Source organism: Doryrhamphus excisus, linkage group LG6 (genome assembly GCF_037039965.1).
Source record: "Doryrhamphus excisus strain RoL-2023G ecotype Guam linkage group LG6, RoL_Dexc_Guam_v1.1, whole genome shotgun sequence".
NCBI lineage: Eukaryota > Metazoa > Chordata > Actinopteri > Syngnathiformes > Syngnathidae > Doryrhamphus > Doryrhamphus excisus.
Window position 1 is genome coordinate 129,678 of NC_136362.1, and position 27,482 is coordinate 157,159.

Below are 27,482 nucleotides of genomic sequence, written 5' to 3' on the forward strand. Positions count from 1 at the left end.
GGGAGCTGAACCCAAAGGCAGAGCTCTGGTCCGATGAGTCAGCACGGAAAGGATAAGATCGTGGGTAAAAGCAGCTGAAATGACTTTGTTTTGCTTTGTTTTGTGGTGCGGCTGGACTTTCTGTTACACACACCCGTGAGGAAATTGGACAAAAGCCACTGCAGAAATTTCATGTCAGTGTGAAGAATGTAGAAAGGAGCCATGCAAAAAGGGAAACAATCTCAGCAGAGTTTATGGAGAATGCGGGCATTGATCCCGCTACCGCTCACATGCTAAGCTAGCGCTCTACCATTTGAGCTAATTCCCCTGCTGATGCAGTGCTGGCAGAGAAGGTCTCATAACAGTCTCATAACTATTTTCCTTTGCTGGAGTACGTCAAAGCGACACAGTCTCTGCCTTTCAGAGTGCAGCCATGATGCAGTCCCTGGTTGTCTAGTGGCTGGGACTTGGTGCGCTCACCCCCGCGGCCGTTGTTCGATTCCCAGTCAGGGAACTGACATTTGGTTAGGTTTTGACTGGAGATAGGATTTGTCTTGGTCCTCGGTCGAACGGTTCGGGTAATTTTTCAGCGCTGTCTGTGAACTGCTGTCACTGCACATAAGAAAAATTTCAAGTCCGCCAATTGAATCCCGGTCTACCTGGTCAACGGACACGTAAACAGTGCAGGTACCCTCCTTTGTGCGGCTCCATTTCAGTGTCCTCCATTGTCAGCAAACCTCACAAGGTCACAGTTTTTTCCTGATCAGGGCACCGTTTTGGGTTGTGTGGATGAGTGGTCTAAAGCACCAGATTAAGGCTCCTTTCGCTCAGGAGCCACTGGTTGAAATCCCACAGCTGTCATTTTCCTGGTCAGGTCCTGGAATGATTTGGTAGCAAAGGACTGTCAGATTGTACAACACAGCTGAGCACTTGGAGAAGAAGATGAATAGAGGTCTTGTTCTCCCGGACTGGTTGTTGCAACCGCAACCCTGCTCAAGGTTCAACGTGACATACAAAACAGGAACTCCCTGTCTGGGAATCGAACCGCGTAATGAAATACTCACTTAGGAGAACGTTAGACTGAAGTTCTAAAGGTCTCTGGTTCAAGCCCGGTTTTCAGAACAATCCCTGTTTATGTTGTGACTTGGCAAATAGTTTGAAAGGGCTTATTGGCTGGCTGAAAGGACCTTAACTTCATTCTTCAAAAGGCCAGCCATCCAGACAGGTTAGAGGAGGTTACAAGCCTATTTACAAACCATTGACTCCAAGGGCACAAGTTGAGTCCACGGAGATATCAAGGTGACCCAGAGGGTGGCGAAGGTGTTTCTTTCAAGCCGCAATTATGATGTCTTGTTTTGTTGAAGAAAAGCCCATTATTTCTGGAACAATTTTCCCTACAAAGGAGACATCTTTGTCTATTTGGACAATTGTCAATCTGCCCCCACTTTGGACACATCGTCGTGTTTCATTGTTTGGCAACTGCTTTGTGACTTCACCAGTCCCCTTAAAAGCCCCTTCCTACAGGTTTCCATAGTGTAGTGGTTATCATGTTTGCCTCACATGCAAAAGGTCCCCAGTTCGAAACTGGGTGGAAACATGGCTTTTCAAGACCTCCTTTTACAAAAAAAATCAAGATGACAAATAGGAACAAGGATATGTTCTTGATGTCTGAAGGTGTGTACACGAGCATCCATCCCCATGTAATGATGTAATGGTTAGCACTCTGGACTCTGAATCCAGTGGTCCAAGTTCAAGTCTTGGTGGAACCTACTTGCCCTGCAGCAATTGAGTGTTTGGACTGAGTCTTCCTGTAAGAGTATGATGACTTATTGACTTACTCTACAAATCAGTGGTAACCGTGGATCAGGATGAGGTCCCCAAACGACGCCAATGTCTGTGACAGCTGATGTCAAGGATCAGCTGATCAGAAGATACTTGGTTTGTGTGCGGGGCCGCAAGTCTTTCCAGTTCCAGTTAAAAGCCAGTCTCCTCATGTAGTTTCCATAGAGTACCCAGGGATTGTCCTGTTGCCCTCGTAGTTTGAGGGAAAAAAGGAGGCGTGTGCAAGTGGACCTCAGACCTGGTCACCTGAACAGGGACTTGAATCCCAGACACTCAGATCAAAAGTTTCATGTTCAGGTGACCGGTTCAACCTTTGTCTCGTCTGACAACAGACTCTTTTTGTCCAGAAGATATTTGGATTGTACATGTGGGTAGTTTAAGACCTCAGTCCATCCTGGGGGTGGATATTTCGGGACCTGGGCCTCTTCATCTCTGCAAGGACAAGTACAGAAGATTTTGTCTTCATTGAGTTGTCCTTACTTATCAAGGGCCTGGATAGCTCGGTTGGTAGAGCATCAGACTTTCTATCCTCCTCCTGTGGTCAAGTCCAAAATGCCAGAAGACTTCTGCTTCCTCATCCTTAACACCGAGAAGGCCAAAGAGAAGGGACACAGTCTCTGCCTTTCTGAGTGCAGACCAAAAGCAGTCCCAGGTGGTCTAGTATCCTAGAATCTAGGATTCGATTCCCAGACGGGGAGTGCCTGTTTTGTATGTCACATTGAACCTTGAGCAGGGTTGCGGTTGCAACAACCAGTCCGGGAGAACAAGACCTCTATTCATCTTCTTCTCCAAGTGCTCAGCTGTGTCGTACAATCTGACAGTCCTTTGCTACCAAATCATTCCAGCCGTGGATAATGGACCTGACCAGGAAAATGACAGCTGTGGGATTTCAACCAGTGGCTCCTGAGCGAAAGGAGCCTTAATCTGGTGCTTTAGACCACTCATCCACACAACCCAATACGGTGCCCTGATCAGGAAAAAACTGTGACCTTGTTAGGTTCGCTGACAACGGAGGACACTGAAATGGAGCCGCACAAAGGAGGGTACCTGCACTGTTTACGTGTCCGTTGACCAGGTTGCAGATGGATTGTCTTTGTTCCTTTTGAAAATCCACATTTTAACACCCCATTTATGATGGATGTTAACGACCATCAGGAGGTAGACCGGGATTCGATTGGCGGACTTGGAATTGTTTTTATGTGCAGTGACAGCAGTTCACAGATAGCGCTGAAAGATGACCCGAACCGTTCGACCGAGGACCAAGACAAATCCTATCTCCACTCAAAACCTAACCAAATGTCAGTTCCCTGACCGGGAATCGAACAACCGCCGCGGTGGCGAGAGCACCAAGTCCCATCCACTAGACAACCAGGGACTGCATCATGGCTGCACTCCGAAAGGCAGAGACTGTGTCGCTTTGACGTACTCCAGCAAAGGAACCAAAATAGTTATGAGACTGGACCTTCTCTACCAACGCTGCATCAGCAGGGGAATTAGCTCAAATGGTAGAGCGCTCGCTTAAATGTGAGAGGTAGCAGGATCAATGCCCGCATTCTCCATAAACTCCTTTGTTTTTTTGATGACATGTTCCCAAGTAGCGAATACTAATCCCGGCCCCAATCCCGATATCTAGGCCAAATACAGCCATAGGTATCACCCCAAACCCAGTCCTAACCTAAACCCAGTCCTAATTGCATTCTCCCCTCTAGCACCTTGTCTTGTCTTGTCTTGTTGTGGGATCAATGCCCACAGTCCAAGGAGTTCTTTGCCTTTTGTAGAAGAGATGTTGGGATTGGATCACCCCTTAGCATCCGACAAATACCCCAAACCAGGGGAATTACCTCAAATGGTAAAGTGCTTGCTTAGCATGCGAGAAGTAGCAGAGTCGGTACCCGCATTCTCCAAGGAATCCTTTGTATTTTGTAAAAGAGATGTGGGATCGGAAATGAGTCCAGGATCTATCCCTCAGCGTCAGACAAATACCCCAAACCTAATCCTGGCCGCGTTCTCTAGATTAGTCTCTTATCTCGGAATAGTGAAGAAACCCAGTATGTGATTTATTGTTCTCAAGTAGCGCATCAAGGTGACCCCAACCATTCCACCGAGGCCGAAGACAAATCCTACCTCCAGTCAAAACCTATCCAAATGTCAATTCCCTGAACGGAAATCAAACCCGGACCACAGCGGTGAGAGCACCGAATCCTAGCCACTAGACCACCAGGGACTGCTTTTGATCTGCACTCAGAAAGGCAGAGACTGTGTCGCTTCTCTTTGGCCTTCTCGGTGTTGAGGATGAGGGAGCAGAAGTCTTCTGGCATTTTGGACTTGACCACAGGAGGAGGATAAAAGAGATTGGTTTCACATTTAATACTTCTCCTCACCACCTGAACAAGGACTTAAACCCTGGACCCTCAGATTAAAAGTCTGATGCTCTACCAACTGAGCTATCCAGGCCCTTGATAAATAAGGACAACTCAAGGAAGACAAAATCTTCTGGCATACTGTACTTGTCCTTGCAGAGATGAAAAGGCCCCGGTCCCGAAATGTCCACCCCCGACGACGAGTTCGCCTACAGGTGGGAGGTTGACCATCTGGCGACTCTATCTCCAGTCAAAACCTATCCAAATGTCAATTCCCTGACCAGGAATCCAACCCGGGCCGCAGCGGTGAAAGCGCAGAATCCTAGCCACTAGACCACCAGGGACTGCTTTAGGTCTGCACTCTGAAAGGCAGAGACTGTGTTGCCTTGACGTAGTCCAGCAAAGGAACCAAAATAGTTATAAGACTGGACCTTCTCTGCCAATGCTGCAACAGCAGGGGAATTAGCTCAAATGGTAGAGCGCTTGCTTCGCATGGGAGAGGAAGCCGGAGCAATGCCCGCAGTCTTCTCGGACTTCTTTGCCTTTTGTAAAAAAGATGTTAGGATCGGAAATGAGTCCAGGATCAATCCACATGGTAGACCCGGATCAGATTCTCGGCCAATGCAACAGGGCTGTTTTCATACCTTTCATCGTGACCGCAATGAGACGCCGTTGAACGCTTGGCCGTACTCACTAGCCTCAAAGCAAAAAGACCTTCGATAGCTCAGTTGGAAGAGCGGAGGACTGTAGTGGTTCAAGCTGGCATCCTTAGGTCGCTGGTTCAAGTCCGGCTCGAAGGACAAGCCTTTTGCTTATGTTATGTCTGCCAGGAAAGAATGGCAATGCCGTCTTGTCTGAAGGACCTCCGCTTCCCTGTCGATGGAGTTGGACTTGAAATTGGCAAATGGAGAAATTCTGATTGAGTGATCAATGCAGTTTGTCTATTTGAATACATTTCATCTCAACTCCTGTTGGAAAAGGACAGCCATTTCCGTGAGAGCACAAGACCCCTGGATTGTACCCCAAAATACTTTGCGCTCATCAAAGAGTAAAGTTGGTGTCCTGGTTTGCAAAGCCTCCATTGTTACGCCAGAAGGTGCCAGTCACATCCAAAACAAAGGGTTCCATGCTGTAATGGTTAGCACTCTGGACTCGGAATCCAGTGATCCAAGTTCAAGTACTTGCCCTGCAGCAATCAAGTGTTTGGACTGTGTCTTCCTTTAACAGTAAGAGTATGATGACTTATTGACTTACTCTACGAATCAGTGGTAACCGTGGATCAGGATGAGGTCCCCAAACGACGCCAATGTCTGTGACAGCTGATGTCAATGATCAGCTGATCAGAAGATACTTGGTTTGTGTGCGGGGCCACAAGTCTTTCCAGTTCCAGTTAAAAGCCAGGCTCCTCATGTAGTTTCCATAGAGTACCAAGGGATTGTCCTGTTGCCCTCGTATATTGAGGGCAAAAAGGAGGCGTTTGCAAGTGGACCTCAGACCTGGTCACCTGAACAGGGACTTGAATCCCGGACACTCAGATCCCAACAACTTCAATAACCTCCGCCCTATCTCCAACTTACCCTTCATTTCCAAAATTCTTGAAAAAATAGTCTCCTCCCAACTTCACGCACATCTCACCCTTAACAATCTGTATGAACCCTTCCAGTCCGGCTTCCGTCCCCGTCACAGCACCGAAACTGCACTCATCAAAATCACCAATGATCTCCTCACTGCAGCTGACACCGGTTCACTTTCTATTCTCATCCTCCTTGACCTGAGTGCGGCCTTTTACACCATCTCACACCCCATCCTCCTCAGCAGACTCTCCGAAATTGGCATCACCCACACCCCCCTCCACTGGTCCCACTCCTATCTCACAGACCGCACTCAGTTCATTCAGCTTTAATCTTTCTCCGACCCCTCCCCAGTCACCACAGGTGTGCCCCAGGGCTCTGTCCTGGGTCCCCTTCTTTTCATAACCTACCTTCTCCCCCTCGGCCATATCTTCCGTAAATTTAACATTCACTTTCACTGCTTCGCGGATGACACCCAGCTCTACCTCTCTTCCAAACCTAACTCTACACTCCCACCCCCCTCCCTCACCTCCTGTCTCTGAAATAAAATCATGGTTCACCTCCAACTTTCTGAAACTTAATAGCAATAAAACTGAATTCTTACTCATTGGCACCAAATCCACCCTATCTAAAGTTGACTCCTTCTCTCTCTCCATCGACAGCTCCTTAGTCTCCCCCTCCCCTCAGGTCAAGAGTCTGGGTGTCATCCTCGACAGCACACTATCTTTCCAATCCCACATCAATAACGTCACCAGGTCAGCTTACTTCCATTTGCGCTCCATTAATCGTCTACGCCCCTCCCTCAACCCCCACACCACCGCCATCCTTGTCCATAGCCTTGTCACTTCCCGCATCGACTATTGTAGCGCTCTCCTCTTCGGCCTCCCTCACAAATCCCTCCATAAACTTCAACTGGTTCAGAACTCTGCTGCCCGGATCATCACCAGGACCCCCTCATTCCACCACATCACCCCCATCCTGCAGCAACTCCACTGGCTCCCCGTGACACAAAGAATCAACTACAAAATCCTTCTGTTCACCTACAAGTCCATCCATAACCTTGCCCCCCCTTACCTCTCTGACCTCATCCACATTCTTAAGCCATCCCGTTCCCTCAGATCTTCCGCGTCCCTCCATCTCACTTTTCCCTCTGTACGTCTTAGCACTATGGGGAGCAGAGCTTTCAGCCGCTCTGCTCCCCAACTCTGGAACTCTCTGCCACCAGACCTCCGTAACTCTGCCACCCTTCCCATTTTCAAATCTAACCTCAAAACCCTGTTCTGTTGCCTAATCTGTTCAAACTTGCCTATTCCCTTTAACTGGTTCACATGGTCCCCCCTGTCCCGATTTATTGTATGCTCTTATTTATTGTTTGTTGTCTTTTATCTTGTATTTTATATTGGTGTTTTTATCTCCTGTACAGCGACCTTGGGTGTCCTGAAAGGCGCTTTTAAATAAAATGTATTATTATTATTATTAAACACTAATCCGGGCCCCAATCCCAATATCTAGGCCAAATACAACCTAAGGTATCACCCTAAACCCAGTCCTAACTGCATTCTCCTGTCGAGCACCTTGTCTTGTCTTATTTGGGATCAATTCCCACAGTCTCCAAGGAGTGCTTCACCTTTTGTAGAAGAGATGTTGGGATTGGATCTACCCCTTAGCATCCGACAAATACCCCAAACCAGGGGAATTACCTCAAATGGTAAAGTGCTTGCTTAGCATGCGAGATGCAGCAGGATCGATACCCGCATTCCCGCATTGAGTTATTGTTACCAAATAGCGCTTCAAGATGACCCCAACCATTCCACCGAGGCCGAAGACAAATCCTCTCTTCAGTAAAAACCTATCCAAATGTCAATTCCCTGACCGGGAATCGAACACCGAGAGCACCGAATCCTAGCCACTAGACCACCAGTTATTTTGTAAAAGAGGGAATAGAAAGTCCATGTTTCCACCCAGTTTTAAACAGGGGGCCTTATGCGAGCGAAGGGGACACGGGGGATTATGTGGATGGAGGAGGTCTGTGAGATATGGGGGGGTCAGATCGTGGAGGGCTTTGTAGGTGATGAGAAGAATTTTGAAGTGAATGCGTTGGGGGACGGGAAGCCAGTGGAGGTTTTGGAGGACAGGGGTAATGTGTTGACGGGAGTGGGTGGAGGTGAGGAGGCGGGCAGCGGAGTTCTGAATATATTGTAGTTTGTTGAGGGTTTTGGATGGTGTACCGTAGAGAATGCTGTTGCAGTAGTCGATTATGGAGGTGATGAATGCATGGATTAGGGATTCAGCGGCAGAGAATGTAAGTGATGGACGGAGTCGGGCTATGTTCTTAAGATGGAAGAATGCAGTCCGGGTTAACTGTTTGATGTGGGGTGACATGTGACATGTACTACAATGCTCCCTACAAAGGCAAAACCCTTGTGATTTTGGACATTTGGGCTAACAAAACAGACCACATTAGCAGGACAAAAGAGGTTGTCTTGACATTTCAATGAAATTGTCTATGTGTTGGGGAAGAGATCCGACCCCCACTGGAGGAGTTCAAGGTACCTTGGCGTCTTGTTCTTGGCATCTAACATGACAGTTTATCAGTTGATTTACGTTGGATGCTCCACTGGTCCGGGAGCTGAACCCAAAGGCAGAGCTCTGGTCCGATGAGTCAGCACGGAAAGGATAAGATCGTGGGTAAAAGCAGCTGAAATGACTTTGTTTTGCTTTGTTTTGTGGTGCGGCTGGACTTTCTGTTACACATGGGGGGGGGGGGGGGGGGCTGTGTCACCCGCGAGGAAATTGGACAAAAGCCACTGCAGAAATTTCATGTCAGTGTGAAGAATGTAGAAAGGAGCCATGCAAAAAGGGAAACAATCTCAGCAGAGTTTATGGTGAATGCGGGCATTGATCTCGCTACCGCTCACATGCTAAGCGAGCGCTCTACCATTTGAGCTAATTCCCCTGCTGATGCAGTGTTGGCAGAGAAGGTCTCATAACAGTCTCATAACTATTTTCCTTTGCTGGAGTACGTCAAAGCGACACAGTCTCTGCCTTTCAGAGTGCAGCCATGATGCAGTCCCTGGTTGTCTAGTGGCTGGGACTTGGTGCGCTCACCCCTGCGGCCGTTGTTCGATTTGGTTAGGTTTTGACTGGAGATAGGATTTGTCTTGGTCCTCGGTCGAACGGTTCGGGTCATTTTTCAGCGCTGTCTGTGAACTGCTGTCACTGCACATAAGAAAAATTTCAAGTCCGCCAATTGAATCCCGGTCTACCTGGTCAACGGACACGTAAACAGTGCAGGTACCCTCCTTTGTGCGGCTCCATTTCAGTGTCCTCCATTGTCAGCAAACCTCACAAGGTCACAGTTTTTTCCTGATCAGGGCACCGTTTTGGGTTGTGTGGATGAGTGGTCTAAAGCACCAGATTAAGGCTCCTTTCGCTCAGGAGCCACTGGTTGAAATCCCACAGCTGTCATTTTCCTGGTCAGGTCCTGGAATGATTTGGTAGCAAAGGACTGTCAGATTGTACAACACAGCTGAGCACTTGGAGAAGAAGATGAATAGAGGTCTTGTTCTCCCGGACTGGTTGTTGCAACCGCAACCCTGCTCAAGGTTCAACGTGACATACAAAACAGGAACTCCCTGCCTGGGAATCGAACCGCGTAATGAAATACTCACTTAGGAGAACGTTAGACTGAAGTTCTAAAGGTCTCTGGTTCAAGCCCGGTTTTCAGAACAATCCCTGTTTATGTTGTGACTTGGCAAATAGTTTGAAAAGGCTTATTGGCTGGCTGAAAGGACCTTAACTTCATTCTTCAAAAGGCCAGACATCCAGCCATCCAGACAAGGTTAGAGGAGGCTACAAGCCTATTTACAAACCATTGACTCCAAGGGCACAAGTTGAGTCCACCGAGATATCAAAGTGACCCCGAGGGTGACTAAGGTGTTTCTTTCAAGCCGCGATTGTGATGTCTTGTTTTGTTGAAGAAAAGCCCATAATTTCTGGAACAAGTTTCCCTACAAAGGAGACATCTTTGTCTATTTGGACAATTGTCAATCTGCCCCCACTTTGGACACATCGTCGTGTTTCATTGTTTGGCAACTGCTTTGTGACTTCACCAGTCCCCTTAAAAGCCCCTTCCTACGGGTTTCCATAGTGTAGTGGTTATCACGTTTGCCTAACACGCAAAAGGTCCCCAGTTCGAAACTGGGTGGAAACATGGCATTTGAAGTCCTTCTTTTACAAAAAAAGTCAAGGTGACGAATAGGATCAAGGACATGTGCTTGATCTCTGAAGGGACTTGAACACTCAGATTTAAAGTCTGATGCCCTACGAAGTGAGTCCCCAGGCCTTTGGTCAAAAGACTTGTTTTTATGTATTTGGAATGAAATGTTTTCTGCATGTTGAACACTTTTCAACAGGAAAGATATCTTTCAGATGTATCAATAAAACTGCTGAATCGCCCAACATGGGGCTCGAACCCACGACCATGAGATTAAGAGTCTCATGCTCTTCCGACTGAGCTAATCGGGCCTTTTGCTGCTCTAGATATCAGTTTTTATTGATGTGGCCATCCTGATGTTTGATCAATTCCACAGCTGACCTAGTTTCTCATGGAACAGAAGGAGTGAGACCTGGAGGGTCAGGATGGCCGAGCGGTCGAAGGCGCTGCATTCAGGTTGCAGTCTCTAATGAGGCGTGGGTTCAAATCCCACTTCTGACAGTGCGGGGACACAAGTCTTTCTAGTTCCAGTTAAAAGCCCGGCTCCTCATGTATTTTCCATAAAGTACCAAGGTGTTGTCCTGTTGTCCTGGTATTTTGAGGGCAAAATGAGGCGTTTGCAAGTGGACCTCAGACCTTGTCACCTGAACAGGGACTTGAATCCCGGACACTCAGATCAAAAGTTTCATGTTCGGGACCAAATGGTCCTTTGAGCCGAATATCTTCCCAGTGACCTGCAAGATCCAGAAGGAGGCAGGGATGTTCTGTGCCTCCATTGTCGAGGCGGCTGCGGCCCTAAGGTGGATGCCATTGGTGAGGGATGCCGTCAAGCTGAAGGAGTTCTATTGGGCCTTTTTGGCTCATGGGACTTCAGCTGACAGGAACCGGCAAGCCAAGCGGTCCGCGGCTTTGGCATTCGCTGAGGCAATAACTCTGACATGGGAGGAGTTTGGAGAAGCCATGGAGAAGGACTTCCGGACGGCTTCGAAGAGATTCTGGACCACCATCCGGCATCTCAGGAAAGGAAAGCAGTACACAGTGAAGACGCCGTCAAACGCTTGGCTGTACTCATTTGCCCCAACACAACAAGACCTTCGATAGCTCAGTTGGAAGCGCGGAGGACTGTAGAGGTTCAAGTTGGCATCCTTAGGTAGCTGGTTCAAGTCCCGCTCGAAGGACAAGCTGTTTCTTACGTTATGTCTGCCAGGAAAGAATGGCAATACCGTCTTGTCTGAAGGACTTCCGCTTCCCTGTCAATGGAGTTGGACTTGAGTCTTTGTCACGCAGTCTGGAATTGGCAAACGGAGTCATTCTGATTGAGTGATCATTTGAGTGTCTATTTGAATACGTTTCATCTCAACTCCTGTTGGAAAAGGACAGCCATTTCCGTGAGAGCACAAGACCCCTGGATTGTACCCGAAAATACTTAGCGCTCATAAAAGAGTAAAGTTGTTGTCCTGGTTTGCAAAGCCTCCATTGTTACGCCAGAAGGTGCCAGTCACATCCAAAACAAAGGGTTCCATGGTGTAATTGTTAGCACTCTGGACTCTGAATCCAGTGGTCCAAGTTCAAGTCTTGGTGGAACCTACTTGCCCTGCAGCAATTGAGTGTTTGGACTGAGTCTTCCTGTAAGAGTATGATGACTTATTGACTTACTCTACAAATCAGTGGTAACCGTGGATCAGGATGAGGTCCCCAAACGACGCCAATGTCTGTGACAGCTGATGTTAAGGATCAGCTGATCAGAAGATACTTGGTTTGTGTGCGGGGCCACAAGCCTTTCCAGTTCCAGTTAAAAGCCAGGCTCCTCATGTAGTTTCCATAGAGTACCAAGGGATTGTCCTGTTGCCCTCGTATTTTGAGGGCAAAAAGGAGGCGTTTGCAAGTGGACCTCAGACCTGGTCACCTGAACAGGGACTTGAATCCCGGACACTCAGATCAAACGTTTCATGTTCAGGTGACCGGCTCAACCTTTGTCTTGTCTGACCACAAACTCTTTTTGTCCAGAAGATATTTGGATTGTCCATGTGGGTAGTTTAAGACCTCAGTTCATCTTGGGGGTGGACATTTCGGGGCCTCTTCATCTCTGCAAGGCTTCGGTGGAATGGTTGGGGTCACCTTGATGCGCTACTTGGGAACAATAAATCACGTACTGGGCTTCTTCACTATTCCATGATAAGAGACTAATCTAGAGAACGCGGCCAGGATTAGGTTTGGGGTATTTGTCTGACGCTGAGGGATAGATCCTGGACTCATTTCCGATCCCACATCTCTTTTACAAAATACAAAGGATTCCTTGGAGAATGCGGGTATCGACTCTGCTACTTCTCGCATGCTAAGCAAGCACTTTACCATTTGAGGTAATTCCCCTGGTTTGGGGTATTTGTCGGATGCTAAGGGGTAGATCCAATCCCAACATCTCTTCTACAAAAGGCAAAGAACTCCTTGAAGATTGCGGGCATTGATCCCACAACAAGACAAGACAAGGTGCTAGAGGGGAGAATGCAGTTAGGACTGGGTTTAGGGTGATACCTATGGCTGTGTTTGGCCTAGATATCGGGATTGGGGCCCGGATTAGTATTCGCTACGTGGGAACATTTCATCAAAAAAACAAAGGAGTTTATGGAGAATGCGGGCATTGATCCCGCTACCTCTCACATGCTAAGCGAGCGCTCTACCATTTGAGCTAATTCCCCTGCTGATGCAGCGTTGGCAGAGAAGGTCCAGTCTCATAACTATTTTGGTTCCTTTGCTGGAGTACGTCAAAGCGACACAGTCTCTGCCTTTCGGAGTGCAGCCATGATGCAGTCCCTGGTTGTCTAGTGGCTGGGACTTGGTGCTCTCACCACCGCGGCTGTTGTTCGATTCCCGGTCAGGGAACTGACATTTGGTTAGGTTTTGAGTGGAGATAGGATTTGTCTTGGTCCTCGGTCGAACGGTTCGGGTCATCTTTCAGCGCTATCTGTGAACTGCTGTCACTGCACATAAAAACATGGGGACATGGGGACATTCCAACCCAAGATGAGAACACACTGGACCAGGTACACAGCAACATACGTGGCACAGACACAGCTTCACCCTGCCCCCACTTTTACCCACGACTGAAAAAGCAGAACACCACCTCAGAAGCTGAAATACTCACTTAGGAGAAAGTTAGACTGAAGTTCTAAAGGTCCCTGGTTCAAGCCCGGTTTTCAGAACAATCCCTATTTATGTTGCGACTTGGCAAATAGTTTGAAAAGGCTTATTGGCTGGCTGAAAGGACCTTAACTTCATTCTTCAAAAGGCCAGACATCCAGCCATCCAGACAAGGTTAGAGGAGGCTACAAGCCTATTTACAAACCATTGACTCCAAGGGCACAAGTTGAGTCCACCGAGATATCAAAGTGACCCCGAGGGTGACTAAGGTGTTTCTTTCAAGCCGCGATTGTGATGTCTTGTTTTGTTGAAGAAAAGCCCATAATTTCTGGAACAAGTTTCCCTACAAAGGAGACATCTTTGTCTATTTGGACAATTGTCAATCTGCCCCCACTTTGGACACATCGTCGTGTTTCATTGTTTGGCAACTGCTTTGTGACTTCACCAGTCCCCTTAAAAGCCCCTTCCTACGGGTTTCCATAGTGTAGTGGTTATCACGTTTGCCTAACACGCAAAAGGTCCCCAGTTCGAAACTGGGTGGAAACATGGCCTTTGAAGTCCTTCTTTCACAAAAAAAAGTCAAGGTGACGAATAGGATCAAGGACATGTGCTTGATCTCTGAAGGGACTTGAACACTCAGATTTAAAGTCTGATGCCCTACGAAGTGAGTCCCCAGGCCTTTGGTCAAAAGACTTGTTTTTATGTATTTGGAATGAAATGTTTTCTGCATGTTGAACACTTTTCAACAGGAAAGATATCTTTCAGATGTATCAATAAAACTGCTGAATCGCCCAACATGGGGCTCGAACCCACGACCATGAGATTAAGAGTCTCATGCTCTTCCGACTGAGCTAATCGGGCCTTTTGCTGCTCTAGATATCAGTTTTTATTGATGTGGCCATCCTCCTGATGTTTGATCAATTCCACAGCTGACCTAGTTTCTCATGGAACAGAAGGAGTGAGACCTGGAGGGTCAGGATGGCCGAGCGGTCGAAGGCGCTGCATTCAGGTTGCAGTCTCTAATGAGGCGTGGGTTCAAATCCCACTTCTGACAGTGCGGGGACACAAGTCTTTCTAGTTCCAGTTAAAAGCCCGGCTCCTCATGTATTTTCCATAAAGTACCAAGGTGTTGTCCTGGTATTTTGAGGGCAAAATGAGGCGTTTGCAAGTGGACCTCAGACCTTGTCACCTGAACAGGGACTTGAATCCCGGACACTCAGATCAAAAGTTTCATGTTCGGGACCAAATGGTCCTTTGAGCCGAATATCTTCCCAGTGACCTGCAAGATCCATAAGGAGGCAGGGATGTTCTGTGCCTCCATTGTCGAGGCGGCTGTGGCCCTAAGGTGGATGCCATTGGTGAGGGATGCCGTCAAGCTGAAGGAGTTCTATTGGGCCTTTTTGGCTCATGGGACTTCAGCTGACAGGAACCGACAAGCCAAGCGGTCCGCGGCTTTGGCATTCGCTGAGGCAATAACTCTGACATGGGAGGAGTTTGGAGAAGCCATGGAGAAGGACTTCCGGACGGCTTCGAAGAGATTCTGGACCACCATCCGGCATCTCAGGAAAGGAAAGCAGTACACAGTGAAGACGCCGTCAAACGCTTGGCTGTACTCATTTGCCCCAACACAACAAGACCTTCGATAGCTCAGTTGGAAGCGCGGAGGACTGTAGAGGTTCAAGTTGGCATCCTTAGGTAGCTGGTTCAAGTCCGGCTCGAAGGACAAGCTGTTTCTTACGTTATGTCTGCCAGGAAAGAATGGCAATACCGTCTTGTCTGAAGGACTTCCGCTTCCCTGTCAATGGAGTTGGACTTGAGTCTTTGTCACGCAGTCTGGAATTGGCAAACGGAGTCATTCTGATTGAGTGATCATTTGAGTGTCTATTTGAATACGTTTCATCTCAACTCCTGTTGGAAAAGGACAGCCATTTCCGTGAGCGCACAAGACCCCTGGATTGTACCCGAAAATACTTAGCGCTCATAAAAGAGTAAAGTTGTTGTCCTGGTTTGCAAAGCCTCCATTGTTACGCCAGAAGGTGCCAGTCACATCCAAAACAAAGGGTTCCATGGTGTAATTGTTAGCACTCTGGACTCTGAATCCAGTGGTCCAAGTTCAAGTCTTGGTGGAACCTACTTGCCCTGCAGCAATTGAGTGTTTGGACTGAGTCTTCCTGTAAGAGTATGATGACTTATTGACTTACTCTACAAATCAGTGGTAACCGTGGATCAGGATGAGGTCCCCAAACGACGCCAATGTCTGTGACAGCTGATGTTAAGGATCAGCTGATCAGAAGATACTTGGTTTGTGTGCGGGGCCACAAGCCTTTCCAGTTCCAGTTAAAAGCCAGGCTCCTCATGTAGTTTCCATAGAGTACCAAGGGATTGTCCTGTTGCCCTCGTATTTTGAGGGCAAAAAGGAGGCGTTTGCAAGTGGACCTCAGACCTGGTCACCTGAACAGGGACTTGAATCCCGGACACTCAGATCAAACGTTTCATGTTCAGGTGACCGGCTCAACCTTTGTCTTGTCTGACCACAAACTCTTTTTGTCCAGAAGATATTTGGATTGTCCATGTGGGTAGTTTAAGACCTCAGTTCATCTTGGGGGTGGACATTTCGGGGCCTCTTCATCTCTGCAAGGCTTCGGTGGAATGGTTGGGGTCACCTTGATGCGCTACTTGGGAACAATAAATCACGTACTGGGCTTCTTCACTATTCCATGATAAGAGACTAATCTAGAGAACGCGGCCAGGATTAGGTTTGGGGTATTTGTCTGACGCTGAGGGATAGATCCTGGACTCATTTCCGATCCCACATCTCTTTTACAAAATACAAAGGATTCCTTGGAGAATGCGGGTATCGACTCTGCTACTTCTCGCATGCTAAGCAAGCACTTTACCATTTGAGGTAATTCCCCTGGTTTGGGGTATTTGTCGGATGCTAAGGGGTAGATCCAATCCCAACATCTCTTCTACAAAAGGCAAAGAACTCCTTGAAGATTGCGGGCATTGATCCCACAACAAGACAAGACAAGGTGCTAGAGGGGAGAATGCAGTTAGGACTGGGTTTAGGGTGATACCTATGGCTGTGTTTGGCCTAGATATCGGGATTGGGGCCCGGATTAGTATTCGCTACGTGGGAACATTTCATCAAAAAAACAAAGGAGTTTATGGAGAATGCGGGCATTGATCCCGCTACCTCTCACATGCTAAGCGAGCGCTCTACCATTTGAGCTAATTCCCCTGCTGATGCAGCGTTGGCAGAGAAGGTCCAGTCTCATAACTATTTTGGTTCCTTTGCTGGAGTACGTCAAAGCGACACAGTCTCTGCCTTTCGGAGTGCAGCCATGATGCAGTCCCTGGTTGTCTAGTGGCTGGGACTTGGTGCTCTCACCACCGCGGCTGTTGTTCGATTCCCGGTCAGGGAACTGACATTTGGTTAGGTTTTGAGTGGAGATAGGATTTGTCTTGGTCCTCGGTCGAACGGTTCGGGTCATCTTTCAGCGCTATCTGTGAACTGCTGTCACTGCACATAAAAACATGGGGACATGGGGACATTCCAACCCAAGATGAGAACACACTGGACCAGGTACACAGCAACATACGTGGCACAGACACAGCTTCACCCTGCCCCCACTTTTACCCACGACTGAAAAAGCAGAACACCACCTCAGAAGCTGAAATACTCACTTAGGAGAAAGTTAGACTGAAGTTCTAAAGGTCCCTGGTTCAAGCCCGGTTTTCAGAACAATCCCTATTTATGTTGCGACTTGGCAAATAGTTTGAAAAGGCTTATTGGCTGGCTGAAAGGACCTTAACTTCATTCTTCAAAAGGCCAGACATCCAGCCATCCAGACAAGGTTAGAGGAGGCTACAAGCCTATTTACAAACCATTGACTCCAAGGGCACAAGTTGAGTCCACCGAGATATCAAAGTGACCCCGAGGGTGACTAAGGTGTTTCTTTCAAGCCGCGATTGTGATGTCTTGTTTTGTTGAAGAAAAGCCCATAATTTCTGGAACAAGTTTCCCTACAAAGGAGACATCTTTGTCTATTTGGACAATTGTCAATCTGCCCCCACTTTGGACACATCGTCGTGTTTCATTGTTTGGCAACTGCTTTGTGACTTCACCAGTCCCCTTAAAAGCCCCTTCCTACGGGTTTCCATAGTGTAGTGGTTATCACGTTTGCCTAACACGCAAAAGGTCCCCAGTTCGAAACTGGGTGGAAACATGGCCTTTGAAGTCCTTCTTTCACAAAAAAAAGTCAAGGTGACGAATAGGATCAAGGACATGTGCTTGATCTCTGAAGGGACTTGAACACTCAGATTTAAAGTCTGATGCCCTACGAAGTGAGTCCCCAGGCCTTTGGTCAAAAGACTTGTTTTTATGTATTTGGAATGAAATGTTTTCTGCATGTTGAACACTTTTCAACAGGAAAGATATCTTTCAGATGTATCAATAAAACTGCTGAATCGCCCAACATGGGGCTCGAACCCACGACCATGAGATTAAGAGTCTCATGCTCTTCCGACTGAGCTAATCGGGCCTTTTGCTGCTCTAGATATCAGTTTTTATTGATGTGGCCATCCTCCTGATGTTTGATCAATTCCACAGCTGACCTAGTTTCTCATGGAACAGAAGGAGTGAGACCTGGAGGGTCAGGATGGCCGAGCGGTCGAAGGCGCTGCATTCAGGTTGCAGTCTCTAATGAGGCGTGGGTTCAAATCCCACTTCTGACAGTGCGGGGACACAAGTCTTTCTAGTTCCAGTTAAAAGCCCGGCTCCTCATGTATTTTCCATAAAGTACCAAGGTGTTGTCCTGGTATTTTGAGGGCAAAATGAGGCGTTTGCAAGTGGACCTCAGACCTTGTCACCTGAACAGGGACTTGAATCCCGGACACTCAGATCAAAAGTTTCATGTTCGGGACCAAATGGTCCTTTGAGCCGAATATCTTCCCAGTGACCTGCAAGATCCATAAGGAGGCAGGGATGTTCTGTGCCTCCATTGTCGAGGCGGCTGTGGCCCTAAGGTGGATGCCATTGGTGAGGGATGCCGTCAAGCTGAAGGAGTTCTATTGGGCCTTTTTGGCTCATGGGACTTCAGCTGACAGGAACCGACAAGCCAAGCGGTCCGCGGCTTTGGCATTCGCTGAGGCAATAACTCTGACATGGGAGGAGTTTGGAGAAGCCATGGAGAAGGACTTCCGGACGGCTTCGAAGAGATTCTGGACCACCATCCGGCATCTCAGGAAAGGAAAGCAGTACACAGTGAAGACGCCGTCAAACGCTTGGCTGTACTCATTTGCCCCAACACAACAAGACCTTCGATAGCTCAGTTGGAAGCGCGGAGGACTGTAGAGGTTCAAGTTGGCATCCTTAGGTAGCTGGTTCAAGTCCGGCTCGAAGGACAAGCTGTTTCTTACGTTATGTCTGCCAGGAAAGAATGGCAATACCGTCTTGTCTGAAGGACTTCCGCTTCCCTGTCAATGGAGTTGGACTTGAGTCTTTGTCACGCAGTCTGGAATTGGCAAACGGAGTCATTCTGATTGAGTGATCATTTGAGTGTCTATTTGAATACGTTTCATCTCAACTCCTGTTGGAAAAGGACAGCCATTTCCGTGAGCGCACAAGACCCCTGGATTGTACCCGAAAATACTTAGCGCTCATAAAAGAGTAAAGTTGTTGTCCTGGTTTGCAAAGCCTCCATTGTTACGCCAGAAGGTGCCAGTCACATCCAAAACAAAGGGTTCCATGGTGTAATTGTTAGCACTCTGGACTCTGAATCCAGTGGTCCAAGTTCAAGTCTTGGTGGAACCTACTTGCCCTGCAGCAATTGAGTGTTTGGACTGAGTCTTCCTGTAAGAGTATGATGACTTATTGACTTACTCTACAAATCAGTGGTAACCGTGGATCAGGATGAGGTCCCCAAACGACGCCAATGTCTGTGACAGCTGATGTTAAGGATCAGCTGATCAGAAGATACTTGGTTTGTGTGCGGGGCCACAAGCCTTTCCAGTTCCAGTTAAAAGCCAGGCTCCTCATGTAGTTTCCATAGAGTACCAAGGGATTGTCCTGTTGCCCTCGTATTTTGAGGGCAAAAAGGAGGCGTTTGCAAGTGGACCTCAGACCTGGTCACCTGAACAGGGACTTGAATCCCGGACACTCAGATCAAACGTTTCATGTTCAGGTGACCGGCTCAACCTTTGTCTTGTCTGACCACGAACTCTTTTTGTCCAGAAGATATTTGGATTGTCCATGTGGGTAGTTTAAGACCTCAGTTCATCTTGGGGGTGGACATTTCGGGGCCTCTTCATCTCTGCAAGGCTTCGGTGGAATGGTTGGGGTCACCTTGATGCGCTACTTGGGAACAATAAATCACGTACTGGGCTTCTTCACTATTCCATGATAAGAGACTAATCTAGAGAACGCGGCCAGGATTAGGTTTGGGGTATTTGTCTGACGCTGAGGGATAGATCCTGGACTCATTTCCGATCCCACATCTCTTTTACAAAATACAAAGGATTCCTTGGAGAATGCGGGTATCGACTCTGCTACTTCTCGCATGCTAAGCAAGCACTTTACCATTTGAGGTAATTCCCCTGGTTTGGGGTATTTGTCGGATGCTAAGGGGTAGATCCAATCCCAACATCTCTTCTACAAAAGGCAAAGAACTCCTTGAAGATTGCGGGCATTGATCCCACAACAAGACAAGACAAGGTGCTAGAGGGGAGAATGCAGTTAGGACTGGGTTTAGGGTGATACCTATGGCTGTGTTTGGCCTAGATATCGGGATTGGGGCCCGGATTAGTATTCGCTACGTGGGAACATTTCATCAAAAAAACAAAGAAGTTTATGGAGAATGCGGGCATTGATCCCGCTACCTCTCACATGCTAAGCGAGCGCTCTACCATTTGAGCTAATTCCCCTGCTGATGCAGCGTTGGCAGAGAAGGTCCAGTCTCAGAACTATTTTGGTTCCTTTGCTGGAGTACGTCAAAGCGACACAGTCTCTGCCTTTCGGAGTGCAGCCATGATGCAGTCCCTGGTTGTCTAGTGGCTGGGACTTGGTGCTCTCACCACCGCGGCTGTTGTTCGATTCCCGGTCAGGGAACTGACATTTGGTTAGGTTTTGAGTGGAGATAGGATTTGTCTTGGTCCTCGGTCGAACGGTTCGGGTCATCTTTCAGCGCTATCTGTGAACTGCTGTCACTGCACATAAAAACATGGGGACATGGGGACATTCCAACCCAAGATGAGAACACACTGGACCAGGTACACAGCAACATACGTGGCACAGACACAGCTTCACCCTGCCCCCACTTTTACCCACGACTGAAAAAGCAGAACACCACCTCAGAAGCTGAAATACTCACTTAGGAGAAAGTTAGACTGAAGTTCTAAAGGTCCCTGGTTCAAGCCCGGTTTTCAGAACAATCCCTATTTATGTTGCGACTTGGCAAATAGTTTGAAAAGGCTTATTGGCTGGCTGAAAGGACCTTAACTTCATTCTTCAAAAGGCCAGACATCCAGCCATCCAGACAAGGTTAGAGGAGGCTACAAGCCTATTTACAAACCATTGACTCCAAGGGCACAAGTTGAGTCCACCGAGATATCAAAGTGACCCCGAGGGTGACTAAGGTGTTTCTTTCAAGCCGCGATTGTGATGTCTTGTTTTGTTGAAGAAAAGCCCATAATTTCTGGAACAAGTTTCCCTACAAAGGAGACATCTTTGTCTATTTGGACAATTGTCAATCTGCCCCCACTTTGGACACATCGTCGTGTTTCATTGTTTGGCAACTGCTTTGTGACTTCACCAGTCCCCTTAAAAGCCCCTTCCTACGGGTTTCCATAGTGTAGTGGTTATCACGTTTGCCTAACACGCAAAAGGTCCCCAGTTCGAAACTGGGCGGAAACATGGCCTTTGAAGTCCTTCTTTCACAAAAAAAAGTCAAGGTGATGAATAGGATCAAGGACATGTGCTTGATCTCTGAAGGGACTTGAACACTCAGATTTAAAGTCTGATGCCCTACGAAGTGAGTCCCCAGGCCTTTGGTCAAAAGACTTGTTTTTATGTATTTGGAATGAAATGTTTTCTGCATGTTGAACACTTTTCAACAGGAAAGATATCTTTCAGATGTATCAATAAAATTGCTGAATCGCCCAACATGGGGCTCGAACCCACGACCATGAGATTAAGAGTCTCATGCTCTTCCGACTGAGCTAATCGGGCCTTTTGCTGCTCTAGATATCAGTTTTTATTGATGTGGCCATCCTGATGTTTGATCAATTCCACAGCTGACCTAGTTTCTCATGGAACAGAAGGAGTGAGACCTGGAGGGTCAGGATGGCCGAGCGGTCGAAGGCGCTGCATTCAGGTTGCAGTCTCTAATGAGGCGTGGGTTCAAATCCCACTTCTGACAGTGCGGGGACACAAGTCTTTCTAGTTCCAGTTAAAAGCCCGGCTCCTCATGTATTTTCCATAAAGTACCAAGGTGTTGTCCTGTTGTCCTGGTATTTTGAGGGCAAAATGAGGCGTTTGCAAGTGGACCTCAGACCTTGTCACCTGAACAGGGACTTGAATCCCGGACACTCAGATCAAAAGTTTCATGTTCGGGACCAAATGGTCCTTTGAGCCGAATATCTTCCCAGTGACCTGCAAGATCCAGAAGGAGGCAGGGATGTTCTGTGCCTCCATTGTCGAGGCGGCTGTGGCCCTAAGGTGGATGCCATTGGTGAGGGATGCCGTCAAGCTGAAGGAGTTCTATTGGGCCTTTTTGGCTCATGGGACTTCAGCTGACAGGAACCGACAAGCCAAGCGGTCCGCGGCTTTGGCATTCGCTGAGGCAATAACTCTGACATGGGAGGAGTTTGGAGAAGCCATGGAGAAGGATTTCCGGACGGCTTCGAAGAGATTCTGGACCACCATCCGGCATCTCAGGAAAGGAAAGCAGTACACAGTGAAGACGCCGTCAAACGCTTGGCTGTACTCATTTGCCCCAACACAACAAGACCTTCGATAGCTCAGTTGGAAGCGTGGAGGACTGTAGAGGTTCAAGTTGGCATCCTTAGGTAGCTGGTTCAAGTCCGGCTCGAAGGACAAGCTGTTTCTTACGTTATGTCTGCCAGGAAAGAATGGCAATACCGTCTTGTCTGAAGGACTTCCGCTTCCCTGTCAATGGAGTTGGACTTGAGTCTTTGTCACGCAGTCTGGAATTGGCAAACGGAGTCATTCTGATTGAGTGATCATTTGAGTGTCTATTTGAATACGTTTCATCTCAACTCCTGTTGGAAAAGGACAGCCATTTCCGTGAGAGCACAAGACCCCTGGATTGTACCCGAAAATACTTAGCGCTCATCAAAGAGTAAAGTTGTTGTCCTGGTTTGCAAAGCCTCCATTGTTACGCCAGAAGGTGCCAGTCACATCCAAAACAAAGGGTTCCATGGTGTAATTGTTAGCACTCTGGACTCTGAATCCAGTGGTCCAAGTTCAAGTCTTGGTGGAACCTACTTGCCCTGCAGCAATTGAGTGTTTGGACTGAGTCTTCCTGTAAGAGTATGATGACTTATTGACTTACTCTACAAATCAGTGGTAACCGTGGATCAGGATGAGGTCCCCAAACGACGCCAATGTCTGTGACAGCTGATGTTAAGGATCAGCTGATCAGAAGATACTTGGTTTGTGTGCGGGGCCACAAGCCTTTCCAGTTCCAGTTAAAAGCCAGGCTCCTCATGTAGTTTCCATAGAGTACCAAGGGATTGTCCTGTTGCCCTCGTATTTTGAGGGCAAAAAGGAGGCGTTTGCAAGTGGACCTCAGACCTGGTCACCTGAACAGGGACTTGAATCCCGGACACTCAGATCAAACGTTTCATGTTCAGGTGACCGGCTCAACCTTTGTCTTGTCTGACCACGAACTCTTTTTGTCCAGAAGATATTTGGATTGTCCATGTGGGTAGTTTAAGACCTCAGTTCATCTTGGGGGTGGACATTTCGGGGCCTCTTCATCTCTGCAAGGCTTCGGTGGAATGGTTGGGGTCACCTTGATGCGCTACTTGGGAACAATAAATCACGTACTGGGCTTCTTCACTATTCCATGATAAGAGACTAATCTAGAGAACGCGGCCAGGATTAGGTTTGGGGTATTTGTCTGACGCTGAGGGATAGATCCTGGACTCATTTCCGATCCCACATCTCTTTTACAAAATACAAAGGATTCCTTGGAGAATGCGGGTATCGACTCTGCTACTTCTCGCATGCTAAGCAAGCACTTTACCATTTGAGGTAATTCCCCTGGTTTGGGGTATTTGTCGGATGCTAAGGGGTAGATCCAATCCCAACATCTCTTCTACAAAAGGCAAAGAACTCCTTGAAGATTGCGGGCATTGATCCCACAACAAGACAAGACAAGGTGCTAGAGGGGAGAATGCAGTTAGGACTGGGTTTAGGGTGATACCTATGGCTGTGTTTGGCCTAGATATCGGGATTGGGGCCCGGATTAGTATTCGCTACGTGGGAACATTTCATCAAAAAGACAAAGGAGTTTATGGAGAATGCGGGCATTGATCCCGCTACCTCTCACATGCTAAGCGAGCGCTCTACCATTTGAGCTAATTCCCCTGCTGATGCAGCGTTGGCAGAGAAGGTCCAGTCTCATAACTATTTTGGTTCCTTTGCTGGAGTACGTCAAAGCGACACAGTCTCTGCCTTTCGGAGTGCAGCCATGATGCAGTCCCTGGTTGTCTAGTGGCTGGGACTTGGTGCTCTCACCACCGCGGCTGTTGTTCGATTCCCGGTCAGGGAACTGACATTTGGTTAGGTTTTGAGTGGAGATAGGATTTGTCTTGGTCCTCGGTCGAACGGTTCGGGTCATCTTTCAGCGCTATCTGTGAACTGCTGTCACTGCACATAAAAACATGGGGACATGGGGACATTCCAACCCAAGATGAGAACACACTGGACCAGGTACACAGCAACATACGTGGCACAGACACAGCTTCACCCTGCCCCCACTTTTACCCACGACTGAAAAAGCAGAACACCACCTCAGAAGCTGAAATACTCACTTAGGAGAAAGTTAGACTGAAGTTCTAAAGGTCCCTGGTTCAAGCCCGGTTTTCAGAACAATCCCTATTTATGTTGCGACTTGGCAAATAGTTTGAAAAGGCTTATTGGCTGGCTGAAAGGACCTTAACTTCATTCTTCAAAAGGCCAGACATCCAGCCATCCAGACAAGGTTAGAGGAGGCTACAAGCCTATTTACAAACCATTGACTCCAAGGGCACAAGTTGAGTCCACCGAGATATCAAAGTGACCCCGAGGGTGACTAAGGTGTTTCTTTCAAGCCGCGATTGTGATGTCTTGTTTTGTTGAAGAAAAGCCCATAATTTCTGGAACAAGTTTCCCTACAAAGGAGACATCTTTGTCTATTTGGACAATTGTCAATCTGCCCCCACTTTGGACACATCGTCGTGTTTCATTGTTTGGCAACTGCTTTGTGACTTCACCAGTCCCCTTAAAAGCCCCTTCCTACGGGTTTCCATAGTGTAGTGGTTATCACGTTTGCCTAACACGCAAAAGGTCCCCAGTTCGAAACTGGGTGGAAACATGGCCTTTGAAGTCCTTCTTTCACAAAAAAAAGTCAAGGTGATGAATAGGATCAAGGACATGTGCTTGATCTCTGAAGGGACTTGAACACTCAGATTTAAAGTCTGATGCCCTACGAAGTGAGTCCCCAGGCCTTTGGTCAAAAGACTTGTTTTTATGTATTTGGAATGAAATGTTTTCTGCATGTTGAACACTTTTCAACAGGAAAGATATCTTTCAGATGTATCAATAAAATTGCTGAATCGCCCAACATGGGGCTCGAACCCACGACCATGAGATTAAGAGTCTCATGTTCTTCCGACTGAGCTAATCGGGCCTTTTGCTGCTCTAGATATCAGTTTTTATTGATGTGGCCATCCTGATGTTTGATCAATTCCACAGCTGACCTAGTTTCTCATGGAACAGAAGGAGTGAGACCTGGAGGGTCAGGATGGCCGAGCGGTCGAAGGCGCTGCATTCAGGTTGCAGTCTCTAATGAGGCGTGGGTTCAAATCCCACTTCTGACAGTGCGGGGACACAAGTCTTTCTAGTTCCAGTTAAAAGCCCGGCTCCTCATGTATTTTCCATAAAGTACCAAGGTGTTGTCCTGGTATTTTGAGGGCAAAATGAGGCGTTTGCAAGTGGACCTCAGACCTTGTCACCTGAACAGGACTTGAATCCCGGACACTCAGATCAAAAGTTTCATGTTCGGGACCAAATGGTCCTTTGAGCCGAATATCTTCCCAGTGACCTGCAAGATCCAGAAGGAGGCAGGGATGTTCTGTGCCTCCATTGTCGAGGCGGCTGCGGCCCTAAGGTGGATGCCATTGGTGAGGGATGCCGTCAAGCTGAAGGAGTTCTATTGGGCCTTTTTGGCTCATGGGACTTCAGCTGACAGGAACCGACAAGCCAAGCGGTCCGCGGCTTTGGCATTCGCTGAGGCAATAACTCTGACATGGGAGGAGTTTGGAGAAGCCATGGAGAAGGACTTCCGGACGGCTTCGAAGAGATTCTGGACCACCATCCGGCATCTCAGGAAAGGAAAGCAGTACACAGTGAAGACGCCGTCAAACGCTTGGCTGTACTCATTTGCCCCAACACAACAAGACCTTCGATAGCTCAGTTGGAAGCGCGGAGGACTGTAGAGGTTCAAGTTGGCATCCTTAGGTAGCTGGTTCAAGTCCGGCTCGAAGGACAAGCTGTTTCTTACGTTATGTCTGCCAGGAAAGAATGGCAATACCGTCTTGTCTGAAGGACTTCCGCTTCCCTGTCAATGGAGTTGGACTTGAGTCTTTGTCACGCAGTCTGGAATTGGCAAACGGAGTCATTCTGATTGAGTGATCATTTGAGTGTCTATTTGAATACGTTTCATCTCAACTCCTGTTGGAAAAGGACAGCCATTTCCGTGAGAGCAAAAGACCCATGGATTGTACCCGAAAATACTTAGCGCTCATCAAAGAGTAAAGTTGTTGTCCTGGTTTGCAAAGCCTCCATTGTTACGCCAGAAGGTGCCAGTCACATCCAAAACAAAGGGTTCCATGGTGTAATTGTTAGCACTCTGGACTCTGAATCCAGTGGTCCAAGTTCAAGTCTTGGTGGAACCTACTTGCCCTGCAGCAATTGAGTGTTTGGACTGAGTCTTCCTGTAAGAGTATGATGACTTATTGACTTACTCTACAAATCAGTGGTAACCGTGGATGAGGATGAGGTCCCCAAACGACGCCAATGTCTGTGACAGCTGATGTTAAGGATCAGCTGATCAGAAGATACTTGGTTTGTGTGCGGGGCCACAAGCCTTTCCAGTTCCAGTTAAAAGCCAGGCTCCTCATGTAGTTTCCATAGAGTACCAAGGGATTGTCCTGTTGCCCTCGTATTTTGAGGGCAAAAAGAAGGCGTTTGCAAGTGGACCTCAGACCTGGTCACCTGAACAGGGACTAGAATCCCGGACACTCAGATCAAACGTTTCATGTTCAGGTGACCGGCTCAACCTTTGTCTTGTCTGACCACGAACTCTTTTTGTCCAGAAGATATTTGGATTGTCCATGTGGGTAGTTTAAGACCTCAGTTCATCTTGGGGGTGGACATTTCGGGGCCTCTTCATCTCTGCAAGGCTTCGGTGGAATGGTTGGGGTCACCTTGATGCGCTACTTGGGAACAATAAATCACGTACTGGGCTTCTTCACTATTCCATGATAAGAGACTAATCTAGAGAACGCGGCCAGGATTAGGTTTGGGGTATTTGTCTGACGCTGAGGGATAGATCCTGGACTCATTTCCGATCCCACATCTCTTTTACAAAATACAAAGGATTCCTTGGAGAATGCGGGTATCGACTCTGCTACTTCTCGCATGCTAAGCAAGCACTTTACCATTTGAGGTAATTCCCCAGGTTTGGGGTATTTGTCGGATGCTAAGGGGTAGATCCAATCCCAACATCTCTTCTACAAAAGGCAAAGAACTCCTTGAAGATTGCGGGCATTGATCCCACAACAAGACAAGACAAGGTGCTAGAGGGGAGAATGCAGTTAGGACTGGGTTTAGGGTGATACCTATGGCTGTGTTTGGCCTAGATATCGGGATTGGGGCCCGGATTAGTATTCGCTACGTGGGAACATTTCATCAAAAAAACAAAGGAGTTTATGGAGAATGCGGGCATTGATCCCGCTACCTCTCACATGCTAAGCGAGCGCTCTACCATTTGAGCTAATTCCCCTGCTGATGCAACGTTGGCAGAGAAGGTCCAGTCTCATAACTATTTTGGTTCCTTTGCTGGAGTACGTCAAAGCGACACAGTCTCT

At 47.8% G+C, this 27,482-nt stretch overlaps 16 non-coding genes across 16 annotated transcripts; 12 read left to right on the forward strand and 4 right to left on the reverse strand.

Annotated features, from left to right (window-relative positions):
* Positions 1-1,503: 1,503 nt before the first annotated feature.
* On the forward strand, positions 1,504-1,576 carry trnav-cac (transfer RNA valine (anticodon CAC)). The gene has a single exon. It is a non-coding gene; the product is annotated as a tRNA-Val (tRNA).
* A 3,318-nt stretch (positions 1,577-4,894) lies between these two features.
* Positions 4,895-4,981, forward strand: trnay-gua (transfer RNA tyrosine (anticodon GUA)). Its single transcript is given in 2 exon segments — positions 4,895-4,931; positions 4,946-4,981. It is a non-coding gene; the product is annotated as a tRNA-Tyr (tRNA).
* Positions 4,982-9,892: 4,911 nt separating this feature from the next.
* On the forward strand, positions 9,893-9,965 carry trnav-aac (transfer RNA valine (anticodon AAC)). Its single transcript has one exon. It is a non-coding gene; the product is annotated as a tRNA-Val (tRNA).
* A 241-nt stretch (positions 9,966-10,206) lies between these two features.
* trnak-cuu (transfer RNA lysine (anticodon CUU)) lies at positions 10,207-10,279 on the reverse strand. The gene has a single exon. It is a non-coding gene; the product is annotated as a tRNA-Lys (tRNA).
* A 108-nt stretch (positions 10,280-10,387) lies between these two features.
* On the forward strand, positions 10,388-10,469 carry trnal-cag (transfer RNA leucine (anticodon CAG)). The gene has a single exon. It is a non-coding gene; the product is annotated as a tRNA-Leu (tRNA).
* A 3,110-nt stretch (positions 10,470-13,579) lies between these two features.
* Positions 13,580-13,652, forward strand: trnav-aac (transfer RNA valine (anticodon AAC)). Its single transcript has one exon. It is a non-coding gene; the product is annotated as a tRNA-Val (tRNA).
* Positions 13,653-13,894: 242 nt separating this feature from the next.
* On the reverse strand, positions 13,895-13,967 carry trnak-cuu (transfer RNA lysine (anticodon CUU)). Its single transcript has one exon. It is a non-coding gene; the product is annotated as a tRNA-Lys (tRNA).
* A 111-nt stretch (positions 13,968-14,078) lies between these two features.
* trnal-cag (transfer RNA leucine (anticodon CAG)) lies at positions 14,079-14,160 on the forward strand. The gene has a single exon. It is a non-coding gene; the product is annotated as a tRNA-Leu (tRNA).
* A 3,102-nt stretch (positions 14,161-17,262) lies between these two features.
* trnav-aac (transfer RNA valine (anticodon AAC)) lies at positions 17,263-17,335 on the forward strand. The gene has a single exon. It is a non-coding gene; the product is annotated as a tRNA-Val (tRNA).
* Positions 17,336-17,577: 242 nt separating this feature from the next.
* Positions 17,578-17,650, reverse strand: trnak-cuu (transfer RNA lysine (anticodon CUU)). Its single transcript has one exon. It is a non-coding gene; the product is annotated as a tRNA-Lys (tRNA).
* Positions 17,651-17,761: 111 nt separating this feature from the next.
* trnal-cag (transfer RNA leucine (anticodon CAG)) lies at positions 17,762-17,843 on the forward strand. Its single transcript has one exon. It is a non-coding gene; the product is annotated as a tRNA-Leu (tRNA).
* A 3,102-nt stretch (positions 17,844-20,945) lies between these two features.
* Positions 20,946-21,018, forward strand: trnav-aac (transfer RNA valine (anticodon AAC)). Its single transcript has one exon. It is a non-coding gene; the product is annotated as a tRNA-Val (tRNA).
* A 242-nt stretch (positions 21,019-21,260) lies between these two features.
* On the reverse strand, positions 21,261-21,333 carry trnak-cuu (transfer RNA lysine (anticodon CUU)). Its single transcript has one exon. It is a non-coding gene; the product is annotated as a tRNA-Lys (tRNA).
* Positions 21,334-21,441: 108 nt separating this feature from the next.
* trnal-cag (transfer RNA leucine (anticodon CAG)) lies at positions 21,442-21,523 on the forward strand. Its single transcript has one exon. It is a non-coding gene; the product is annotated as a tRNA-Leu (tRNA).
* A 3,110-nt stretch (positions 21,524-24,633) lies between these two features.
* On the forward strand, positions 24,634-24,706 carry trnav-aac (transfer RNA valine (anticodon AAC)). Its single transcript has one exon. It is a non-coding gene; the product is annotated as a tRNA-Val (tRNA).
* Positions 24,707-25,129: 423 nt separating this feature from the next.
* Positions 25,130-25,211, forward strand: trnal-cag (transfer RNA leucine (anticodon CAG)). Its single transcript has one exon. It is a non-coding gene; the product is annotated as a tRNA-Leu (tRNA).
* Positions 25,212-27,482: the final 2,271 nt, after the last annotated feature.